Raw genomic sequence first — 22,043 nt, forward strand, 5'->3', positions numbered from 1 at the left:
CTTTTCCATGCAATCAGCATTAGGGTTTTAAACCCTAAACTGAATTTTTCCTTTAGTCAGCATTAGGGTTTTAAACCCTAAACTGAACTTTTTTCCATTCAGCCAGCATTAGGGTTTTAAACCCTAAATTGAGCTTTTCTATGCAGTCAGCATTAGGGTTTTAAACCCTAAACTGAATTTTTCCTTTAGTCAGTACTAGGGTTTTAAACCCTAAACTGAGCTTTTCTATGCAGTCAGCATTAGGGTTTTAAACCCTAAACTGAATTTTTCCTTTAGTCAGCATTAGGGTTCTAAACCCTAAATTGAGCTTTTCTATGCAGTCAGCATTAGGGTTTTAAATCCTAAACTGAATTTTTCCTTTAGTCAGCATTAGGGTTTTAAACCCTAAACTGAACTTTTTCCATTCAGCCAACATTAGGGTTTTTAACCCTAAACTGAGCTTTTCCATGCAATCAGCATTAGTGTTTTAAATCCTAAACTGAATTTTTCCTTTAGTCAGCTTTAGGGTTTTAAACCCTAAACTGAACTTTTTCAATTCAGCCAGCATTAGGGTTTTAAACCCTAAACTGAGCTTTTCCATGCAATCAGCATTAGGGTTTAAACCCTAAACTGAACTTTTTCCATTCAGCCAGCATTAGGGTTTTAAACCCTAAACTGAGCTTTTCCATGCAATCAGCATTAGGGTTTAAACCTTAAACTGAATTATTCCTTTAGTCAGCTTTAGGGTTTTAAACCCTAAACTGAACTTTTTCCATTCAGCCAGCATTAGGGTTTTAAACCCTAAACTGAGCTTTTCCATGCAATCAGCATTAGGGTTTAAACCCTAAACTGAACTTTTTCCATTCAGCCAGCATTAGGGTTTTAAACCCAAAACTGAGCTTTTCCATGCAATCAGCATTAGGGTTTTAAACCCTAAACTGAATTTTTCCTTTAGTCAGCATTAGGGTTTTAAACCCTAAACTGAACTTTTTCATTCAGCCAGCATTAGGGTTTTAAACCCTAAACTGAGCTTTTCTATGCAGTCAACATTAAAGTTTTAAACCCTAAACTGAATTTTTCCTTTAGTCAGCACTAGGGTTTTAAACCCTAAACTGAGCTTTTCTATGCAGTCAGCATTAGGGTTTTAAACCCTAAACTGAATTTTTCCTTTAGTCAACATTAGGGTTCTAAACCCTAAACTGAGCTTTTCTATGCAGTCAGCATTAGGGTTTTAAACCCTAAACTGAATTTTTCCTTTAGTCAGCATTAGGGTTTTAAACCCTAAACTGAACTTTTTCCATTCAGCCAGCATTAGGGTTTTAAACCCTAAACTGAGCTTTTCCATGCAGTTAGCATTAGGGTTTTAAACCCTAAACTGAATTTTTCCTTTAGTCAGCATTAGGGTTTTAAACCCTAAACTGAACTTTTTCCATTCAGCCAGCATTAGGGTTTTAAACCCTAAACTGAATTTTTCTTTTAGTCAGCATTAGGGTTTTAAACCCTAAGCTGAACTTTTTCCATTCAGCCAGCATTAGGGTTTTAAACCCTAAACTGAGCTTTTCCATGCAATCAGCATTAGGGTTTTAAACCCTAAACTGAATTTTTCCTTTAGTCAGCATTAGGGTTTTAAACCCTAAACTGAACTTTTTTTCATTCAGCCAGCATTAGGGTTTTAAACCCTAAACTGAGCTTTTCCATGCAATCAGCATTAGGGTTTTAAACCCTAAACTGAATTTTTCCTTTAGTCAGCATTAGGGTTTTAAACCCTAAACTGAACTTTTTCATTCAGCCAGCATTAGGGTTTTAAACCCTAAATTGAGCTTTTCTATGCAGTCAGCATTAGGGTTTTAAACCCTAAACTGAATTTTTCCTTTAGTCAGTACTAGGGTTTTAAACCCTAAACTGAGCTTTTCTATGCAGTCAGCATTAGGGTTTTAAACCCTAAACTGAATTTTTCCTTTAGTCAGCATTAGGGTTCTAAACCCTAAATTGAGCTTTTCTATGCAGTCGGCATTAGGGTTTTAAATCCTAAACTGAATTTTTCCTTTAGTCAGCATTAGGGTTTTAAACCCTAAACTGAACTTTTTCCATTCAGCCAACATTAGGGTTTTTAACCCTAAACTGAGCTTTTCCATGCAATCAGCATTAGGGTTTTAAATCCTAAACTGAATTTTTCCTTTAGTCAGCTTTAGGGTTTTAAACCCTAAACTGAACTTTTTCAATTCAGCCAGCATTAGGGTTTTAAACCCTAAACTGAGCTTTTCCATGCAATCAGCATTAGGGTTTAAACCCTAAACTGAACTTTTTCCATTCAGCCAGCATTAGGGTTTTAAACCCTAAACTGAGCTTTTCCATGCAATCAGCATTAGGGTTTAAACCTTAAACTGAATTTTTCCTTTAGTCAGCATTAGGGTTTTAAACCCTAAACTGAACTTTTTCCATTCAGCCAGCATTAGGGTTTTTAAACCCTAAACTGAGCTTTTCCATTCAATCAGCATTAGGGTTTTAAACCTTAAACTGAATATTTCCTTTAGTCAGCATTAGGGTTTTAAACCCTATACTGAACTTTTTCCATTCAGCCAGCATTAGGGTTTTAAACCCTAAACTGAGCTCTTCCATGCAATCAGCATTAGGGTTTTAAACCCTAAACTGAATTTTTTCCTTTAGTCAGCATTAGGGTTGTAAACCCTAAACTGAGCTTTTCCATGCAATCAGCATTAGAGTTTTAAACCCTAAACTGAATTTTTCCTTTGGTCAGGATTAGGGTTTTTAAAACCCTAAACTGAACTTTTCCCCAGTTGGTCAGTATTAGAGTTTCAACTCTAAAAACTGAACTTCTCCCCAGCTATTCGGTATTAGGGCTCCAACCCTGAACTGAGCATTTTTATCTTCCTTCCTCAATTTTATGAACTTCCTGGCGAATAATTAACGAAATTTTCCTAGTGAAACTGGGGCAGAAAATTTCGTTCGTTTGTTTGTTTTCTCCCGCAGGTCTAACCTCGAGCCACACGGATCGAAATGACCCACGAGATTAGTCTTAACTCAGAATCAAAAAAAGAAAAGGACAAAAGAAGATGTCTCGAGATACCGGAGAAAATGGAAGGCGGATCGTTCCAAGATTTGATCAAGGTCCCGAGTTCTACCAACCCCGTCCTATTCAGTATCGCAGAAATAAATAGGCGCCTACAACTTGCAAGCATCAAGATTCAGATCGGAGTCTACAAGCAGAATCAGCTAAGACCCAAGATCAAGTCGCAAAAGAATCATAGATAGGAATCTTGTAACTAGCAGTTGACATGCATATAAGTGTTTAGTTCAGTTTCAATTTTTCTTTGGTTGTAATAAGGCGGTCAGTAAAGCAGCGGTGACAACAGCAACAGCAGTAACAGAAAACATTGCAATCCCATGGTAGTCCCAGCTACCGAAGCTTCCCGAACTACATTGACCTGATTCCTGTTTAGCCCAGGATATGTAGGAAATCTTTGAAGCAAAGATTCGGTCAAATCTTTCAAAAAAAACATGCTTCACACGGAGTAGTCCATAGGCAAAAATCGCTCATATCCGCTCACTTTATCTTTGCACGAAAACCCTTCGTGTTTCCGAACAAAGAGGGGCAGCTGCGAGCACGTGATTTTTGTCTTACGCGACAATCGCTCCAAAAGAAATAAAAAATAATAACAAACGGTCCTGCTGTACAATTTTCGGATTTTACGTGGCACCTTGTTAATTATTTATGATTTTTGTCCATTTTTATTTTTATTAAAACAAAATACGAAAATGTATGTGTCATGCGTAGTTGGAACCGTAATCTGGTTATTAAAAGGAAAATAATAAATAGGCATCTTTGTCCGTGATTTTTGTTTTGTTTGATTTTACCTTCTTTGAATATTTTAATATACGTGTGCAAATAATTGTATTAAGTGTTTATTTAATTTTAAATTGATTTACTTAGGTTTTTTTTTTTTAAAATAAAAAATAATAATAATAAAAAATTAATAATAATAAGAGATAAGTGCAGAATTGGTTTGAAAATCAGTTTGGGCTGATTTGTGTTTTTAATTCAAAGCCCAAACAACCCAGCCCAAAAACCTGTGCTTGCCCCGGTCCGGACCAGCCTACTTCAAGGACGTCCAAACGACGTCGTAGTGGTTGAGTCTGATCTGAGCCGTTGATCTCTGAATGATCAACGGCCAAGATCTCGCACCCCGTACCCACTAACAGACCCGACCCGTCTCACCCGAACCGACCCCAACCCTTTACCCTTGAAACGACACCGTTCCCCGTTAGTTGAAGGATCCTGGCCCTTCATCGTGTCTCATCCAACGTCCAGGATCCATCTATTCACTAACTATATAAACCTACAACCCTTCACCCCGCGCCTTAGTCCAAACCCCCCCTGCCTTAGGTCGTCTTCACCAAACCTCAGGCCTCCAAACCCTAGCCGCCCCTGTATACCTTCACCATGAAAGCCAGCGGCATGAACGCCGGTGGCCTCCACCTTAACACCATAGAACCCCCTCACCACTCTGAACATGGATCTGTTAACCACTTAGCTCGAACCCCCTCCCACCTTCTCGAATCTTCATTTGAATATTCGAGTCGGAACCTAACTTACACCGATTAACCCCAGTTTCATACCAGATAGTCCCCGGACCCCCTCGTGACCAAACCATGCTTGGTTTGGTCCGAATCTGACAAGGGAAACACAAATCCCAGATCGGATGTTTTGAACCCTAGGGTCCTCGTGTCTGTTCCTTGCCTGTTCCGTGCCTGTCCTCATGCCTATTCCGTGCCTATTTTAAACCAAGAGATTAGGGTTAACCTCATGTTTGTTCCGTGCCTGTTAAACCAAGAGATTAGGTTTAAACCTCGTGCCTGTTCCGTATCTGTTTAAAGCCACAGAGATTAAGGTCTAACAGACCTTAATCGAAGTGTTTCTCATCTGAGAAACACTTCTATTAAAATCCGTTCAGCCTTAAGAAAGGCCTGTTCGAATCCAAGCTAAGGCTCTTTGATTTTTCGGGATTTAAGGTGAGTTTTGCTTTCCTTTTTCTTTATTTTTTAGTCCATGTGTTGTTTAAAGGGCTGTTCATGTTTTGTTTAATTGTGTCCCTGAATTTTATCAACTGTGTCCTGTCCACTTTGCCTAAACCTACGTGTTTGATTAAGTCCCTCTTCTATTCACTGATAATGTGTATGTGTAAGCTGTACAATCAAATGAATTTGAATTGGTTCGTTCAATTAGTTCCCAGGGCCATTCTGTATTAACATTGCAATCTGAACCCCTTGTGTGATACTGTTGAATGTCTGATTTTGGCTACGATTGTACATGTTATGATTAATATAGTCGAGTCGACATGTGTCGTCAATTAGTTTTAACTGTCTGAACAATAACAAATTGACCTGCTGCTGTTAAGCATTGCCTGAATCTAATTAGGAACTGAGTCTAGTTACTTATAGTTATTAATTGGATTTCAGAAATCTAAGGTGTGGTCTGTAATTGAAAATTGAATTGATAGCATGTGTACTTGTGCACAACATGTGCATAAAGGCCCCCTTTCTGAATTAAAATAGTTTGACAGCATATGCTGTCAGACTACATTCTGCTGCCCATACTCTACTTTAGTTTCAGAAATAATAAACATTACTCAAAAGTAAGACTGTCAGGGAATATGATGGGGGAGGTTTATACTTAATTAGCTAAGTGGAAACTGAAAAGGGGCAGCACATGGGAGGGTGTTCTGATGGTCTAAACAGGCTGTTAAAGGGATGATTTGAGGCTTATAAAAGGAGGACTTCCATCAGTTTAAAAGGGAGAAAAAAGAGGAGAGAGATCCGAGAAGAGAGAGCAAAATACATACACATACACACATAGACACACACACAGATAGACATTGATAATAAAGGAAGGGGAATACACTGATACAAGGGGGGATTGATAAGAAAACAGGGAAAGAGAGTTTGTTAAAAAAAAAAACACACACGGACAGAAATAGATAGAGAGAGGCATAACACAGAAAAGAGGAACTGCATTTTTCATCTTTGTCTTGATTCTCACTAGTCTGGATTTGCCTGTTCCACATTGATTTCTTCTGAGTCTTGTTTGAGATTACTAGTTGTGTGTAGCGTCAGTTCAGTTCTGGATCCATTCTGCTTAAATTCTGATTCCATATTGCTGGGAATTTACTTCATTCTGTCATTTTTCTATTGGCTCTAAACTGCATCTTGCACTGGGATTTTGTTCTATTGGTACCTGCTGTTACTGCTGCTGTCTGGTATTGCTTCTATTGATCTACTGACCCCTTGCCTCTTCTGTTGTATCCAACATCCAGGTACATACTAAGACTTACATCTGATGTAACAATGAAAACATGAAATCAAGGATATGCAGGAGTTTAATATTTCGTTTACTGCAATTACAGTTTTTATGAATGCTATTAGATTTGTGTAATTTGTCTGGTTTGGGAATTCAATAAAGAAGCACATTAGGTAGCCTTGTACTTAATCGTAGCTTAGTTCATCCTAAATTGTGGTTTCGTTTGCTCAATTGATTGTCCGATAAGGCATGTATGGTTTGTTTTGGCATACAGATAATTAGATAACCTTTCAACTAATATTCTGTATGTATAGAACAGAATGCCCTTAACCCTGCCAGATATGATGTTAGATTTTATTGAATCTCGGTAGGTAGTTCACAAGATCCTGTTCAAACTCTAGTAGCAATAGTTTTCAATATGTTAATTCCCCTGATTAGGTTTAAATAAGCAAGTTTCAAACTCGGATCTGGAGAATGTTTATCATAAGTTTAGCATTCATATTGATTTTTGTATATTAATTTCCCCTGACAAATTAACAATCTGTTCATCCATGAAATAAAACACAACAATTCACGCCTCATAAAATCAGATAATCAAATAAGGATCCGAAGTTGGTCGAGCACGTAATCAGCATGTAATCCTTTTTCTTTCATTTTATTAGAGATAAACGCAATAGAAATGTAGTCGCTATAGGTTTATCCTCTTAAACAAAGTTGAGACGAGCCTCGACAAACGAAATGCACAAGCTACGGGGCCCTCTAAATGTATATATATGAAAATACTTAGAATTCGGAGAGGCTGTTTAGCGAATTTTATGGCTTTTCCCCAAAAATAACAATACGCTAGTTGCTTTAGGCGGACCTTTAATAATCAAACCTTCTCAAACGCGGGTGCACATTGATGTGACCTGAATCCAAATCTCAACGGAGTCAAAATGTGTCGACGACCACGGGTGCATTGATTGTGACGTGGTTCGAAAGGCATTTTCACGACGTTGCAATTCTATAAAAATAAATGATAATAATAAAAGCGGTTTTAAATTTAATAAAAGCACATAAGTCACAACATGTATTTAATCAGATATTTAGCCATTATAACAATTTAAGCGACCGTGCTAGAACCACGGGACTTCCTCGGGTCAACAGAATTCCTTACTTAGAATTTCTGGTTCGCAGACTTCATTTGGAAAAGTCAAAAATTTCCTCGATTTGGGATTCAAGATAAACCGGTGACTTGGGACACCAAAAGCCAAACTTTTCCCAAGTGGCGACTCTGAATTAAATAAATAATCCCATTTCGAATATTGTCACTTAAATTGGAAAAACTCCCCTCGCGCATTTAACCCTTTGGGGCGGGCGCGCAAAAAGGAGCTGTGACATCACCCAATCATCAGATTCAAGAGGACCTGCATTACCACCATCTTCACAAAGATGAGAACATTGATATGCAGAAAATCCATCATAAAAAAGATGCAACTTGTCAAAGGCTTTTTCAAAGTGTTGTGCTGTATCCAACATCAAATAGGTGGAATTCCACCTGGTAGGAACATCCAAACACAACGTTTTGGTACATTCTACCTTTACATGTGCACAACACTGTTTACACTTTAAGGTCCTTGCAGGCGAAGATCTCACATACCTCACAATATTTCTAACACGTGTCACAGAAGCATCAAGTTCTTTCAAACCATCTTGCACAATTAGATTTAGTATATGAGCCATGCATCTCACATGAAGATGTTTACCACTCATCATATTAGTTTTCCACATATCTAACTGTTTAGACAATTCTTTGACAGTGACATCATTTGAAGAAGCATTGTCCACAGTAATAGTGAAAACCTTGTCTAATTTCCATTCAAGCAAACAATCCCTAATAGCTTTAGCCATCTCTTCACCCTTATGACTAGTGATAGGGCAAAAATTAAGTATTCTTTTATGCAACTTCCAATCCCTATCAATGAAGTGGGCTGTCAAACACATATAATTTATTCTTTGTAATGAAGTCCAAGTGTCTGTTGTTAGGCAAATTTTTGGTTGTGCTTCTCTAAAAGAACTTCTTAGATTTTGCCTCAATTCACAGTAAACTTCATAACAATTCCTTGTTATTGTTCTACGAGAAGGAATACGAAATAGTGGTTGAGTTTTTCTCATAAACTTTTTAAAGCCTTCATTTTCTACAAAGCTAAATGGTAGTTCATCAGTAACTATCATCTCAATTAAGGCCCTCCTAACCACTTTTTGATCAAATTTCCAAATTGATCCTTCATCATTTTGGCAAGATTGAAAATTTATCTTTGTTTGACTATTATCTTCTGCAATTTTAAGTGGGTATTCTTTGCATCTAAGCAAATGATTCTTCAATCCTGTTGTTCCATTCTTAGATGAATTAGCAGCATAAGCTTGTTTACAATATCGACACCGTGCTTTCCCAACCCCATTAACCTCAAATTTATCAAAATGGTTCCAAACGTCAGACCTAGGTTGCATTGCTTTCCTTTTCTTGGAATCTTGACTATCAATGGTGTTGGTGATACTATCTACCGTAATAGGTAAACTTTCACTAGAACCAACATCACTTACTTTACCTGTATCTTCCATCTATACAAAATTAAACAAATATAAACATAAATTAACAATCAACAAATTAACTAATAACTACCTTGCTATCAATAACAATCAACAAATTAAGTACCTTGATACCTTACAAAATTAAACAAATACAAACATAAATTCCCAGTAGTTCATAGCCCAAAGTCAAAAAAAGTTGAAGGTTTCAATGACTCTATTGTTCAACAAATGATCCTGGGTTAAAGAATAAGAGAGTGACTAAATCTTTTCTTGAAATTCTAGAAGCCAACATACTAGAAGATACTATATTTCATGATTTTCAAAGAGAGCAGTCTGCTATTGTTAGTTGCTCATATGATATGGTAAAGTTCTAAAAATCAGACCTAAACAAGGTAATCATATGGTAAGCCTAACACATAGTCGTGTACTCACAACTGTTATTATACAAGCAAATGAATTAAAGAGTATGAACATGATACAGATGATATTTTCCTACTAAAGGGAAAAGCTCGGAACAACAGTTCATTCAATCAGCAATACAACCAAAATAAAGCGAAACATACCTTTGAAATTGAAATTGAATCGAGATCGGAACACTAGAACAGGACAGCAGCGTCTTCGACACTTCGTTTGCCCGGAATTTGTGAGGAGTGAGGAATTGAATCGAGCTGGAAATCGCCGCCTATAACCCTAAAATAGTTTGATGCAGAAAATCAGAAATTAAATCTCAACAAAAACCTCAGAGAGTAGTCGAGTACTGGGATGAGATCATGAGAATGAGATGAGACTTACAAAACTTACAAAAGTAGTGAAGTTAACCGGTGAAGATGAGATGAGACTCGAGCTCGAATGTCGACTGGTCGTAACTCGACTCGCAGACTGATATCCTAGAGTCGCAGTCGATTCTCGTCTTCTTCTTCTCGTTCTCGATGATATCTCCTAAGCACTGAAGCAGTAAGCAAACCCTATCTCGAATTCTCGATGATATCTCCCAGCCCTAGTGTATTAACTGAGTTTGAGACTCTGAATGTCTGACTTGGGTAATCGTCTAATCGATTATTTGATTGGGATTGGGCTTGGGTTGGGAGTTGGGGGAGATGGGTCTGGGTGGGAGTGGGACGCGGCTGGGTGTGGGCGTGTGGCTGTGTGGGCCTATAAAATAGGTAATTGAGTTTGGGGCTTTGGGCTGTATGAGTGTATGATATATTACCAAATTTCGGTATTTCGGTTTACCGAAATAGTTCAATTATAAAACCGAAAACCGAACCGAAATACTGAAATACCAAAAATCCAGTACCAAATTAGACCAAAATACCGAAAAAACCGAAACCGAAATACCAAATTAATTTGGTTTGGTTCGGAATTCGGTTTTTCGGATTTTATGCCCACCCCTAGTTAGACCTTGGGCTTTACACACTTCTCCTTTGACTTCTTTCCCTTTGTAAATCACCGTCACCCGTTCATAATTCCAAGGAACAGTCTTGCTGTTGATCACTAGAAGTTGAGTTACCGGTTTTATAATAACATGCTCTGTGCGAGAACCCTTCACGACCACAACAAGTTTACTTGCGACCCCCGAAACTACCACTTTAACTTTCTCTGGTTTCACTACAACAAGGCTCGACGACCCTCTCTCGGCTACCACATCTGGCTTATAATCTACCTCTCTCAACTGGACCACTGATTTCCCACTGGTTACTTTTTCCTTTGAGCTGATTTCACTGGAACGGATCATTATTACCGTCTGTGAGGGCTTCCTGGGCTCCCCCTCTTTGCGTATCAACTCAATCATGTGTGTCTCATGGTGAGCTGGCAGTGGATTCTGATTAATATTTGGTGCTTCTGGGGCTTGAACCTCAATCCGATGAGTATCGATAAGCTATTGCACAGCTGTTTTCAGTTTCCAACATTTCTCTGTATCATGCCCTGGGGCCCCTGAACAGTACTCACAACTCACCGAGTGGTCAAGATTTCTAGGGGGAGGATTTGGCATTTTAGGCTCAATTGGATTCAACATGGCCAACTGCCTCAATCTGTGGAAAAGACTGGTATATGATTCCCCCAGTGGAGTGAAAGTATTTTGCTTCTGTGACCTCTCATTCTTGAGGGCTGGGTTTGATCGGAAACCCATCCCGGGGGGATTTCTGTAGGCCCTTTGGATGGATATGTGTTTTGTGGAGCTGGGTATGGATTTTGTGGAGCCGGCGCACGCCATGTGCCGGAGTTTGGTATAGGTTTGTGCATGATGGACGGAAAAATGGGGATCTGGCAGTGGGTAGTAATATTGTGGAGGGCTATATGGAGTATGGGGGTAATTTTGGTGGTAGGGTCGTGGTTGGCTATAGTAGGGTGACGGGCCTCTGGATCCAAACCAGGCTCCGGACTCAACAGTCGTGACATCTTCTTTCCTCTTTTTCCTGAGCACACCCCCAGTGCTGCTTTGAATGGCCTGGGTGGTTGCCTTGATCACTGAATAACTCATGATCTTGTTGGACTTAAGCCCCTCCTCGACCATGCCTCCCATTTTTACAACCTCATTAAAAGATTTGCCAATTGCGGACACAAGATGATCAAAGTAGGTCAGCTCCAAAGCCTGCAAAAAGTAATCGACCATCTCGCTCTCTTTCATTGAGGGATCTACCCTTGCTGCTTGCTCCCTCCACCGGAAACCATATTCTCTAAAGCTTTCACTGTGCTTCTTTTCCAGTTTGGTCAGGGACAGTCGGTCCGGAATGATCTCGAGATTATATTGAAAGTGACAAGCGAATGCTTGGGCCAAATCGTCCCATGTGTACCACCTGCTATGATCTTGTCTGGTGTACCATTCTAACGCCGATCCACTTAAGCTTTGGTTGAAATACGCCATGAGTAATTCATCTCTTCCGCCCGCTCCCCTCATCTTGCTACAAAAACCTCTCAGATGAGCCACCGGATCTCCATGTCCGTTGTATAAGTCGAACTTGGGCATTTTGAACCCTGCCGGTAGTTGTACATTCGGGAATAAACACAGATCTTTGTAAGCCACGCTTACCTGACCTCCTAGACCTCTCATATCCCTGAAGGATTGCTCTATGCTTTTCATTTTTCTGAACATCTCTTCTTGTTCAGGATTTCTGGCTGTTTTTTCTGCTTTCCCTGGTAGGTCAGAATGTGGATCATGTGGATAGGCTTCAGGCGCTTTGAAGGTAAGCTCCGGGGGATAATACTAGTTGTCCTGTGCTTGGAACACAGATTCACTCGGGGATTTATGGATTGCAGCTGGTGGAGGTGCCACAAAGACATGGGTGATTGGTGGAGGAGGGTATGGAATTGATTTTGGTGGTGGAGCTTGTGGCGTATGAGAAGTAGTGCCATGGTAGTGTTGATAAATGGGAAAACCTGTATCGGTGGCGGGATGATCTTGAGACTGAGCTAATGGTGGGGTAAAAGCAGGGTTGGCTGGGTAAGCTGGCAGTGATTGCCCTTTGGACCAGGCCTGGTATATTTCGGTCATCTGTTGCTTAAGCTTGAGCATCTCCTCTTTCATTTTATAGACGTCCAACTCCTCTACCTCAACACTAGTGTCGACATCTGGGCTAGACATGATTTCCGGTATTGGTCCCTTTGATCTGGTTTGGTAATGGTAATGTGTCAGTATCCTCTAAATAAACTAACTGCTTGAATTCTCTGGAAATCAACAAACTTGTTAGTTTTTAGAGTTTAACACATATGCAATTACACGTTGGGATGCAATGCACCTAGGCAATTAACCATTTTCTATCATGCATTTGCTTCGGTTGAGTGCGCCATTCCGGCCTCTCATAATTGTCCCCTTCTTTTAAGCTTCCTTTATTCTATCCTTCTTTATTTATTTTTCATTTTCCCTTTTTTTTAGTGGTGGTCGAATCCTATAGAGATTGCCTACGTATCATGTCCCCGCATGAATCAGACCGTGCATAGTTCTTCCCTATAAGTGTGAAAAACAAAGAGATAATTTTTGGAAATTTTCGATTTTTTATTAATAAACATTCTATTACAAACCAGACGCTTTTGGAAAGGAAAATAACAGACTCGAAACCAAACCAAGTACGAACTCAATAACTACTGACAGACTCTGATGCGAAAGAAAAACAGACTCTAACAGACAACAGACTCTAAGAAAAAGAAAATGCAAATTCGAACTATGAACACATTAAAGTTTTAAATTTGGGTGCCCGCGGGGCATCATTCGGCCTCGCCGCGGGTTTAAGTGTAAGGTTCCTTTCTAGCTCTTCCAATTAATACATGATTTGCTTCACAAATATCATCACTGTCGAGAAGAAAGTAGTGCGGGTCATGTTTTCACACACCCGACATTTCCTGGTAATAGCATGAGCAATAGTTAGAATCTTGTTCCTGGTTCGGTCTTTCTCTAGGAGTAGGCGTTCTATCTGATCCCTTCTAGCCTTCAAAACCCGAGAATCATGCAGATGTTGTTTCTGTAACTGCTGTATTTCATCTTCCATCAAGGCCATTAGATCATAGCAGTGTTCACTTTCGGTTTCAAAATCCTTGGCTTGTTTAGTCTCCTCGCTCTCTAGGGTAGTCACCTTCCTTTTTAGACTGGCAATGGTCTTTTCATAATCCTTCCTCGCCTGTTGTAAGTACTGTGTGCGCTCTTTTGTTCTTTTTGCCCATTGTGCCTGGAGTTGTGCTATGGTACCCTCAGATTTCTTCAAATCACCCCGGCACTCACTGATTTCCTTTTTCAACCCTTTTATTAACCGCTCATCCAACCGACTCCTTTGTTGGTTGTCAGCATCTATCCTCATTTATCGGATTTGGGCTTTCAGCGCCTCATTTTCTTGGGCCAATTTGTTCTTTTCTCCCTGATCGGCATCAATTTGCAGACTATTTTCAAATTCTAGGTCTCTAATCTGTTGCTTTAGCTTGCCTATTTCTGCCCTGTAACTCTCTTCTTTAGCCAACCAATCCCACTGTTCTTGCGATGCCTTGACGAACTCCTGGAGATGGGGTCTTCTAGCCGGTCTCCCAAACCCGATTTCTTTCCTAAACCAAGCAAGGTATCCCGGCGAAACTTCACCCTTGGACCGAACACGCACACATGTATTTGCTGTTAAGTATTAACACTCGCTCCAAATTTATCGGACTACTGCTTCAGGAAACTGTCCGTTGGGCCCGATCTCGACTACTTGGCCACTAAGATCTTCAACTTTCGGAACTATTTGGCATCTCCCCAACTGTCTCAAGACTCGATACGGGGCATAGGGCTGAATACTCCGGAGTCCCATCAAAAGGAAATGGGGTCCAGTGGCTGGCATATATATGATTTCATCCACAGGCACCCATCCAAATGTCCATTCTATTTGGCCCGCAGTGACAGAACGGAGGTGCGCTGTCCACTCTGTGACCCCTTCTGGTGAGCTAGTTCTGTCAACCCTCGTAGGAAATTCTTCTATGCACGTTTTCTCCGTTGACCCATAACTCATATATGGAGGATGATGACATAGGTGTTCGATCATCCACATCTGCAGCAACGCATTGCACCCCTCAAAAAAGTCTCCTCCGGCTTTGCAGGTTGTGAGAGCGAGGAAGATTTCAGCTACGATCATGGGTGCAAGGGTGCTGTTGGCCTAAGTAAATAAAGTGCTGACAACCCCAGATACTCGTATGTCAATGTTACCATCTTTTCTAGGAAACACCAAGAGTCCCAAAAAGGCTACCATGAATGCGAAACACCTATGTTCTTCCCACTTAAGGCGGTTTCCTTTGCTACAGATTTTGTTTTCCGGCTTGTTGAACCCCCCTATGTGGCCATATCTGTTCTATATATATCGCAAAGTACAAAAACCAGCTGCCAAGTCTGGATTGTGGACCCCCTGCTTATTGTCAAAGAGTCTAGGAACCTGTGTACGGTTACGACCCTTGGAGCAATCAGGTACTGGTGTCTCAGAGGAACCTTGGGACCCCCGATGTATCCGGCTATTTCTTCCAATGTCGGGGTAAGTTCATAATCCGAGAAGTGAAATACGTTGCGAGCAGGGTCCCAGAACGCGACCAAGGCCTTTATGATATCCCCCTAGGATTAATCTTCAGCAACCCCGGGAGGCATCCCAGGTATAGATTGACTGTGTCGCGCCCTGATTCGCCCAAGTCATCCCACCACATGTGCAACTCCAAAGGGATCTTGTTCACAATTGTTACGTGTAAATTCTGACTTGTGCTCATTCTGCACATTTATTAGGGTGGTTAAGCAAAAATCATGATTCAATTGACTCAAAGATAACATGGACACTTTTCTCTTCTTTTTTTTCATTTAATATAAAATCCGGTTTTGCCAATACGACCTTTCAGCACCTCGGGGTCGAAGATTTTAAGGCTGTGTCGGCTAATCAGTGGAAGCCTAAAAAATGACCACAAGTGGCTGTTCTTGCAAAAATAGCCCTCCGGCGCCCTTTTAGGGACGTTCGGCTATTTCTAGAAAGAATGACATCACCCTAATTATTTTCAAATAAATTTTTTGTTCTTTTGGCTATTTTCGCAAAATGTGAAGTTGGACCCAATGGGGGTTGCCTACGTATCTCACACCCTGTGGGAATCAAACTGGCGTAGTTCGGGCCGATAAAACAAACTTCTTTTGAAAACAAGACTCTTTTCATTGGCAAATAAAACTATTGTTTTTTCCTTTTTTTTTCATTTTCTCAAAAATTCGGCAGAGTTTCGACACTATTTGGACATTGTTTTTTCAAAACAGGTGATTAACTCTCTTTAATCCTCGTACCTCTATCTCTCTTTCCTCAAAATATTCAAAAACCGGTCAGCATGCAAGTACGAAGCAAACAAATGCACAAGAGGCAAGTAAGATGCATCAGGATGGTCTTTTGTCATTTTGGTACACTTGTCCTAGACAGACCCAACCTCTGTGTTGAGCCTCCAAAGTCAAATGCACATGATGCAAACAAACGTTCCTACTAGGGATCCGACATGAAGCTGAGTTATTCTAGGTTTATAACCTAGGTATTTGTTCTAGACTGTGTACCCGAGCGGACAACTCGAGTCGAGGAGGGGGATACGTACCGGGAACCAAAAGGCCATCCGGCTTAGTAACTTGTCCGGCCTCTTTCTCATTTCAGGGTATGACACTAACAGAATAGAGAGTCTCAACCAGTAAACACATCCCTGGAGATGAGAAGAGAAGGATTTCGTAACAGTTTATATACAGTTCAGATAATATCAAAGCGGTAAAAAGCAACACTTAGCACATTAGGCCCAAGCATGTGAATAAAATCAGATAATAAATAAAGCCAAATATAACAATTATTCTAAGCTCGAATTCTTGAACCCTAAACCAGATATTCTGGGTTCGTCCCCAGCAGAGTCGCCAGAGCTGTCACACCTCCTTTTTCCTACACCCCGTAAGGGTATAAGGGAGTTTTTCCAATTAAAGGACAATCGAAATGGGATTTTATTTAAAGATTCAGAGTCGCCACTTGGGAGATTTATGGTGTCCCAAGTCATCGGTTGAATCCCGAATCGAGGAAAAGATTGACTCTGTATTACAGTCCGCGAACCAGAAATCCGGATAAAGAATTCTGTTAACTTGGGAGAAGGTGTTAGGCATTCCCGAGTTCAGTGGTTCTAGAACGGTCGCTCAACTGTCATATTCGGCTTATTTATCTAATTTTAACAATTATGAACCTATGTGCAAATTTTAACTCTTTACCGTTTTTATGATTATTATTATTATTTTTAAGAGAATTGCAACGTCGTGAAAACACATCTCGAACCACGTCACATCAATGCACTCGTGGTTATGGATACATTTCGACTCCGTTGAGATTTGAATTTGGGTCACATAAATGTGCACTCGAGTTTAAGAAAGTAAATTATTTAAAGCACACCTAAATTGACTTGCGCGTTATTATCTTTGGGGAGGGCCGTGAAATTCACTAAACGGCTCATCCCGAATTCTAAATACTTTATTTTAACCATTTATTGAGGGCCCCACAATTTATGTATTTTTGTTTGGCGAGGCTCGGCTCGTTTATTATTTAAAAGGGCAAACCTAAAAGCGACTATGAATTGCTATTTATATTTGTCTCTAAAATAAAAGGAAAAGTCCTAATTTTATTATTAGTTCTAATACTACTACTACATTTGGGGTTCAAGAAGTCATTTGAATTTTTGACCCTTAACCATACAAAGAATAGTTATTCGAATATGGTTAAAAGGGCAGGCCAAACCTATGCCTGGGCCCAGGTCCAAATGAACATGTAATCAAGAGCAAGACGTGGGCCATTTGGGATGGTCCGGAGGCCCAAACTATCCGAAGTGGACTGTCAATCCCCGCCTTGATTCCAATTGAGCAAATGATCACTGGGATTACTTCAAATTATGCAAATGGGTCATTTGGGGTCGTTTAAGTCGAGCTGGAAGCGTGGTATTGCCAAAATACGGTGCAACTGATTGATTGATTCAAATGAACCTTACTAGATCAATATTCAAATATCCGTGATTTTAAAGCTGAACTACTGAACTTACTATTGAAAACAAATGTCGTAATGCTTCCCTTAAACTGATACCCATATCCTAATTAATAGCCTTGAACTACTGTTCATGTCCTAATTAATTATTCATTTTCTGCTTGTTACTACAAGATAAAATCATAACTCACGAATTCATTTCATGCTTCGAACTATTTTAATTTTTCAGAACTTAAACTACACAAGTAAACCATACTACGTCAAAGTTGGTGATTATCACCAATCTACCAGCTAATCGGTCCAAATGTCTATTTCTGATTTCAGTCCGGTTATATAGTTGTATACAAATCAGAACTACACTACATTAAGCTATTTTGTCTAAACTATTTAGGCATTAGTACATGGAGTCCAAACAGGTAAGGTTCAAGAGGCAAGAAAGGTAAGCGTTTTCCATTTTGCATTTCCACTGTAAATCAGCACCAGTACCTCAGGAAAGAAGCAAATACCTGGAAATTTGAAAACAATAAGAAGAGGAAAAGGGGTCAGCAACAGCAGGTAACCGGCAACAACAACTTGGAATTCAGAACAACTCAAAAACCAGTTTTAAACTAGAATAAACACTTGACCACCGTCCAGAACCAGTTGTGAAACCAAACAACAACAACAAATAACCCCAAGCAACTAATTGAACCCCAAAATCAACAGGAAATCAACCAGTGAACCTCAAACCCTTCAGTACACCAAACTGAACTGGAAAATATAACTCAGTAACTAAAAATCAAGAATTTCACTTCAGGTTTTAATGGAACAGTAGGTCCTCAATTTTAAGAACCAGTTTATCACTTTTATGCTCTTCAAGTCTCTGTTTTTTTTCAAGCTCTCAAAGAATATCCATGCTTTAGCTCACTCCTTTTTCTAAAAAAAACTGATTCCAAAAGAGACCTCATTTAAACTGTGTAAAGCTCCTCTCATTTATAGCCAAACTTTATTAACTTTTCAGCTCTTAGGAGCATTAAGCTAATTAAGAAAGTATTTCTGCCCATGATATTCCTCAACCACTACTACATGTTTTGTTCTCTTTTTAATTCACTTGTTCCCCACTACCCTTGTCTTTTCTTTATTTAATTCTCTTGTTCCCCACTACTATATGTCCCGTTTCAATAATTAATTTACATTTTATGGGTACTTTTTACTTTAATTACTCCCAATAAACCTCTCATACTATTATTGATTCCCATCCCACTATTATGGTACAATACACTAGTTTAATGGTTATATTGGTACCTTTACTATCAGACCACTCTCATTAACCATTTCAAACTTCTCAAATCCCAAACTACCCTCCTAAATGCCCTGAACTACTATCCTACCTCAACCCCTTTCAATCTGTACCAAATCCATCAGCTATAACCAATTCAACTAAGTTAGAAATCCTAACAATTGACTAATTAAACACATGAAACTAACTCCCAATCAACAATATTAGGACAATTCAACAAGGCCAGATTCATATTAGAACAAACTTAACAGAACAAACAAGTAGATCCAAATCACTAAACACAATCATCAATTGAACTCAAAATAGTAGGAAAGTCGTCAAAACGCACACACATATAATTTCAACGAATATGCAGTAGGATACTTCATGCGAAAATTTATCAAAATGAACCCACATATTAAAACGAAACCACAAATAGGTCCGTGAATAGCATAGATTCAAGGTAAGAGATATGACCTTTACTACTGCACTTTCTTGCTCCGTTACACACAGTGAAAACGAAACTCCAAAGAAAAAGCAAAAATCCGTGAACGAGCTATGGCTGACATTTATGCTAACGATCAGACGTCGAACAATGCTGAACTTCCGATGAAACACAGCTTCGTTCACTGTGAGCACGTGATTTTTGTTTCGCACGACAATCGCTCCAAAAGGAAATAAAAAATAATAATTGGCCCTGCTGTACAAATTTTGGATTTCTGTGCGGCACCTTGTTGATTTATTTGTGACTTCGGCCCATTTTTATTTATTTACTTTATTAAAACAAAATTCAAAAAATATATGTGTCCTGCATAATTCGAACCGTAATCCGGTCGTTGAATAGAAAATCACGAATGGGCATCTTCGTCCGTGATTTTATTTTGTTTAACTTTACCTGTTTTGAAATATTTTAGTGTGTGTGCAAATAATTGTATTGAGTGTGTGTTTAATTTTAATTTGATTTTTTGGCTTAGTTTTGTTTTAAAATAAATAAGAAAAAAAATATATATATATTGAAAGGACCCCTTCCCTCCCGGACTTGGGCCAATTTTAACAAAATTGGCCCAAACAAACAGCCCAAAACCCAGGCCTGCCCGGTCCAACACCACCTGATGCCCAGAGAATCCAAACGACGTCGTTTTGGTACAGGTTGATCTGGGCCGTTGATCTCAAATTGATCAACGGCCAAGATCAATTCCCCATAACCCACCAATAAACCCGACCCGTCTCACCCGGACCGACCCCAACCCTTTACCCTTGAAACGACACCGTTCCACTTAAGCTATCAGATCCAGACCGTAGATCTAGATTGATCTAACGGTCGAGATCAATCCACCCATTAACTATATAAGGCCATAATCCTACCCTGCCCCCCTATCTGAACCCCAACCTTCGTCCCCAAACAAACAGCCCTAAAACCCTAGCCGCCCCTGCGTACTTTCGCCATGAAAGCCGGCGGCATGGATGCCGGTGACCTTCCCCTTAACACCCTAGAATCCCCTTGCCTTCCTGAACATGAATCCATTAACCCTGTAGTTCGAATCCCTCCCCACCTTCTCGAATCTTCATTTGAAGATTCGAGTCGAAACTCGATCTACACAGTTTAACCCCAGCTTCACACCAGATACTCCCCAGACCCCCCTCGTGACCAAACCATACTTGGTTTGGTCCGAATCTGACCAGGGAAGCCTGAATCCCAGATCTAAGTTTTGAAAATTTTGTGTTCCTCCGTCATTTGGTTCAACCAAAGAGATTAAGGTCTAATGGACTTTAATCAAAGTGTTTCTCATCTGAGAAACACTTCGTTTAAAGTCCGTTCAGCCTTAAGAAAGGCCTGGCCAAGTCCGAGTCAAGGTCTTGATTTTCAAGGTTTAAGGTGAGTTCTTTCTTTTCTTTATTTGTTTTGGTTCGTTTGATTGTTGTAAGGGTCTGTTCGTTTTCTGTCCTTGACTTCTATCAACTGTGCTTCAACCGTTTTGCCTGAACTTCTGTTTGTTTGTCTAAAATCCCCCCTCCTGTTCTGATAAGACATATGTATTTGTTGTACAATAATTGAGCTTCAAATGTTGACTGAGCAATTGGTTCCTCGAGTACCACTTTGCTCAGTCAGTATAATTCGAATTATGGGTCGATACTGTTAAATGTCGGATTTTTGGTTACGATTGTGTATGTTAATGCTAATATAGTCGAGTCGACATGTGTCGTCAATTAATTTCAACTGTCCGAACAATAACAAATCGATTTACTTCTGCTAAGCATTTGTTGAGTCAATTAAGAACCAGTTTTTGTTTACTTATAGTTGTTTGGATTAAACAGTAATGTAAAAAGATTTGTTTGGTTTAAATTCTGAATTGGAAGGCATGTGCACTCGTGCACAGCATGTGCATTAGTGCACCTCATGTGCTTTGTGCACAGCCTGTGGCCTGCATAAAGGCCTTTGTTAAGTTTTAAACAATTTGACAGCATATGCTGTCAGATACATTCCACTGCCCATACTTGGCTTTAGTTTAAAGGAGTATTTAAACCTTTTAAAAGTGAAGTCTGCCAGAGAATGTTGATGGGGTTTAATACTTAATTAGCTAAAGTTTGGAATTAAAAATGGAAGGCACATGGGAGGGGTACTGGGATATTCTGAAAACAGGCTGTTGAAAGAGATAGTTTTTGAGGTTTATAAAGGCATGGACATACAGAATTAGAGGGACGGACATTAAACCTTAGGAGCTGAAAAGGAAAAAACACAAACACAGATAGAGAGAGGTGAAGGGATAGAAACTATACAACAAACAATCAGAAACTTTTTCCTCCTATTATTATTGGTTTTCAGTTGCTCAACTTGTTGAAACCCATTCTGATTCTTTGAAATTCCAGTTGTGTCTATTAGTCGAGTGTTTTTCATTGGTTTACTACTAGTTTGGTCTGTTTGGAGTTCTGATTCTACTCCACTGGGTGTTGCTATTATTTGGCTATTGCTTTCTATTGGCCATAGTTGCATCTCTGCACTCAAGCTTGTTTCTTGCTGTATTGTTTTGCCTGCTGCTATTCTGCCCTGCTGCTACTGATAATGCTGTGATTGCTGCTGCATTTTGTTGTCATTGTACTCTGCTGACTGCCCCTTTGCTTCAATTGTCAAATATTTTCAGGTACACAACCTCTGAAACCTTGTATTGTTGAAAGTTTGAAGTTGAAGCAGAAATAAAGAAAACAAACAGCTGTTCATGTTATAACGTTGATGTTAAAAATAGGTCGAATGTTAGTTGGGATTGTATTTTTACTGCAAACTGCAAATACTTTGTATAAACTAGCATACATTCTGTTTGAGATGGACTGTCAGATAGCACTGTTCAATAGTAATGACAATATGATATAGACAGCATGTTTGATTTAGTATACATTCAGTTCAGTATAACACTATTTGGTTTAGTTACGACTGTATAACATAGAGTCATGGCAAGCACTT

This window comes from Nicotiana sylvestris, chromosome 2, assembly GCF_000393655.2.
Source record: "Nicotiana sylvestris chromosome 2, ASM39365v2, whole genome shotgun sequence".
NCBI classification, from domain to species: Eukaryota; Viridiplantae; Streptophyta; class Magnoliopsida; order Solanales; family Solanaceae; genus Nicotiana; species Nicotiana sylvestris.